We start from the raw sequence: 4,207 nt of genomic DNA, 5'->3' as shown, positions 1-4,207 counted from the left end.
GCATTAAAAATTTTTTCAAAAATATGTTCTTGATGTTCATCATGATCTTCAAAGTGTTCTTGGTGTTCATCTTGACATTCATAGCATTCTTGCATGCATTCATTGTTTTGATCTAAAAATTTTCATGCATTGCATCATTTTCATGTTTTTCTCTCTCATCATAAAAATTCAAAAAAAAATTCAAAAAAAAAATATCTTTCCCTTTTTCTCTCTTAAAATTTTGAAAATTAGATTTGACTTTTTCAAAAATTTTTAAAATCTAGTTGTTTTTATGAGTCAAATCAAATTTTCAATTTAAAAATCTTATCTTTTCAAAATCTTTTTCAAAAATCAAATCTTTTTCATTTTTCTTAGTTATTTTCGAAAATTTTAAAAATATTTTTCAAAAAATCTTTTTCTTATCTTTATCACATAATTTTCGAAAATAACATCATCAATTAATGTTTTGATTCAAAAATTTCAAGTTTGTTACTTACTTGTTAAGAAAGATTCAAACTTTAAGTTCTAGAATCATATTTTGTGATTTCTTGTGAATCAAGTCATTAATTGTGATTTTAAAAATCAAATCTTTTGCAAAACTAATTTCAATCATATCTTTTTAAAAATATCTTTTTTATCTTATCTTTTTCAAAATCATATCTTTTTCAAAAATTTGATTTTAAAATATCTTTTCTAACTTCTTATCTTCTTATCTTTTCAAAATTGATTTTCAAAATTTGTTTCAACTAACTAACTAACTTTTTGTTTGTTTCTTATCTTTTTCAAAACTACCTAACTAACTTTCTCTCTAATTTTCGAAAATATCTCCCTCTTTTTCAAAATTTCTTTTTAATTAACTAATTATTTTAATTTTTGATTTTAATTTTATTCCTAATTTTCGAAAATTACTAACCTTTTTCAAAAACTATTTTTGAAAATCACTAACCATTTTTCAAAATAATTTTCGAAAATTCTCTTTCTCTTTCATCTCCTTCTATTTAATTATTCATCTACTAACACTTCTCTTCATCTCACATCTCTGCTCTCTTCACCCTTGTGTTTCTTTCTTTACATTACATTCTTTTCTTCTTCTTTCCTTCTACTCACAAAGGGAACCTCTATACTTGGGTAAAAAATGATCCCTATTATTATTATTTTTCTGTTCTCTCTTTTTCATATGAGCAGGAGCAAGGACAAGAACATTCTTGTTGAAGCAGACCCTGAACCTGAAAGGACTCTGAAGAGAAAACTAAGAGAAGCTAAATTACAACAATCCAGCAAGCACCTTTCAGAAATTTTCGAACAGGAAGAGGAGATGGCAGCCAAAAATAATAATAATGCAAGGAGGATGCTTGGTGACTTTACTGCACCTAACTCCAATTTACATGGAAGAAGCATCTCCATCCCCACCATTGGAGCAAACAATTTTGAGCTGAAACCTCAATTAGTTTCTCTGATGCAGCAGAACTGCAAGTTCCATGGACTTCCATCCGAAGATCCTTTTCAGTTCTTAACTGAATTTTTGCAGATCTGTGATACTGTTAAGACTAATGGAGTAGATCCTGAAGTCTACAGGCTCATGCTTTTCCCTTTTGCTGTAAGAGACAGAGCTAGAGTGTGGTTGGACTCTCAACCCAAAGATAGCCTGAACTCTTGGGATAAGCTGGTCACAGCTTTCTTAGCCAAGTTCTTTCCTCCATAAAATCTGAGCAAGCTTAGAGTGGATGTTCAAACCTTCAGACAGAAAGAAGGTGAATCCCTCTATGAAGCTTGGGAGAGATACAAGCAACTGACCAAAAAGTGTCCTTCTGACATGCTTTCAGAATGGACCATCCTGGATATATTCTATGATGGTCTGTCTGAATTAGCTAAGATGTCATTGGATACTTCTGCAGGTGGATCCATTCACCTAAAGAAAATGCTTGCAGAAGCTCAAGAACTCATTGACATGGTTGCTAATAACTAGTTCATGTACACTTCTGAGAGGAATCCTGTGAGTGATGGGACGCCTCAGAAGAAGGGAGTTCTTGAAATTGATACTCTGAATGCCATATTGGCTCAGAATAAAATATTGACTCAGCAAGTCAATATGATTTTTCAGAGTCTGAATGGAATGCAAGCTGCATCCAACAGTACTCAAGATGCGTCTTCTGAAGAAGAAGCTTATGATCCTGAAAACCCTGCAATAGCAGAGGTGAATTACATGGGTGAACCCTATGGAAACACCTATAATCCTTCATGGAAAAATCACCCAAATCTCTCATGGAAGGATCAAAAGCCTCAACAAGGCTTTAATAATGGTAGAAGAAATAGGTTTAGCAATAGCAAGCCTTTTCCATCATCCACTCAGCAACAGACAGAGAATTCTGAACAAAATACCTCTAATTTAGCAAACTTAGTCTCTGATCTATCTAAGGCCTCTGTGAGTTTCATAAATAAAACAAGGTCCTCCATTAGAAATTTGGAAGCACAAGTGGGCCAGCTGAGTAAAAGGATCACTGAAATCCCTCCTAGTACTCTCCCAAGCAATACAGAAGAAAATCCAAAAGGAGAGTGCAAGGCCATTGACATAACCATCATGGCCGGACCCAAGGAGGAAGGGAAGGACATGAATCCCAGTAAGGAAGACCTCCTGGGACGTCCAGTGATCAATAAGGAGTTCCCCTCTGAGGAACCAAAGGAATCTGAGACTCATCTAGAGACCATAGAGATTCCATTGAACCTCCTTATGCCATTCATGAGTTTTGATGAGTATTCCTCTTCTGAAGAGAATGAGGATGTTACTAAGGAGCAAGTTACCAAGTACCTTGGTGCAATCATGAAGCTGAATGCCAAATTATTTGGTATTGAGACTTGGAAGGATGAACCTCCCTTGTTCACCAATGAACTAAGTGATCTGGATCAGCTGACATTGCCTCAGAAGAAACAGGATCCTGGAAAGTTCCTAATACCTTGTACCATAGGCACCATGACCTTTGAGAAGGCTCTGTGTGACCTTGGTTCAGGGATAAACCTCATGCCCCTCTCTGTAATAGAGAAACTGGGAATCTTTGGGGTGCAAGCTGCTAAAATCTCATTAGAGATGGCAGACAATTCAAGAAAACAGGCTTATGGACAAGTAGAGGACGTGTTAGTAAAGGTTGAAGGCCTTTACATCCCTGCTGATTTCATAGTCCTAGATACTGGGAAGGATGAGGATGAATCCATCATCCTTGGAAGACCCTTCCTAGCCACAGCAAGAGCTGTGATTGATGTTGACAGAGGTGAATTAGTCCTTCAATTAAATGAGGACTCCCTTGAGTTTAAAACTCAAGGACATCCTTCTGTAAACATGGAAAAGAGGCACAGTAAGCTTCTCTCAAAACAGAGTCAACCAGAGCCCCCACAGTCAAACTCTAAGTTTGGTGTTGGGAGGCCACAACCAAACTCTAAGTTTGGTGTTGAACTCCCATATCCAAACTCTAAGTTTGGTGTTGGGGAGTCTCAACAATGCTCTGAACATCTGTGAGGCTCTATGAGAGCCCACTGTCAAGCTATTGACATTAAAGAAGCGCTTGTTAGGAGACAACCCAATCTTTATTTATCTAATTTTAATTTATTTTTATTGTTATTTCATGTTTTATTAGGTTCATGATCATGTGGAGTCACAAAATAAATATAAAAATTGAAAACAGAATAAAAAATAGCAGAAGAAAAATCACACCCTGGAGGAGGAACTCACTGGCGTTTAAACGCCAGTAAGGAGTATCTGTCTGGCGTTCAACGCCAGAAACAAGCAGCATCCTGGCGTTCAGACGCCAGAAATGCACAGTGAAGAAGAGCTGGCGCTGAACGCCAGAAACAAGCATCTGGCTGGCGTTCAATGCCAGAATGATGCTGCATCTCGGCGTTGAATGCCCAGAACAAACATCAGTTTGGCGTTTAAACGCCAGAATTGCATGCAAAGGCATTTTACATGCCTAATTGGTGCAGGAATGCAATTCCTTGATACCTCAGGATCTGTGGACCCCACAGGATCATCTCAGCATCTGTGGACCCCACAGGATCCCCACCTACCACCGCTCACTCTCTTCCCTCTTCTCAATGTTCATCTTCTCTTCCCAATAAACACTCTTCCCCAAAACTCTTCACCTATCACCTCAATCTCTCTTCCCTATCACCACTTCACCACTCACATCCATCCACTCTTCCCCATAAACCTACCTCATAAACTCCACCTACCTTCAAA

The 4,207-nt window shown here is 37.1% G+C and overlaps 1 non-coding gene across 1 annotated transcript; it reads right to left on the bottom strand.

Annotated features, from left to right (window-relative positions):
• Positions 1-1,690: 1,690 nt before the first annotated feature.
• LOC112730880 (small nucleolar RNA R71) lies at positions 1,691-1,798 on the bottom strand. Its single transcript, XR_003166683.1, has one exon. It is a non-coding gene; the product is annotated as a small nucleolar RNA R71 (small nucleolar RNA).
• Positions 1,799-4,207: the final 2,409 nt, after the last annotated feature.

The sequence above is a fragment of the Arachis hypogaea genome, chromosome 12 (assembly GCF_003086295.3).
Source record: "Arachis hypogaea cultivar Tifrunner chromosome 12, arahy.Tifrunner.gnm2.J5K5, whole genome shotgun sequence".
Lineage (NCBI taxonomy): Eukaryota > Viridiplantae > Streptophyta > Magnoliopsida > Fabales > Fabaceae > Arachis > Arachis hypogaea.
Note: the sequence above shows the minus strand (reverse complement) of the source record. Positions and strands in the feature narration are given on the sequence as shown.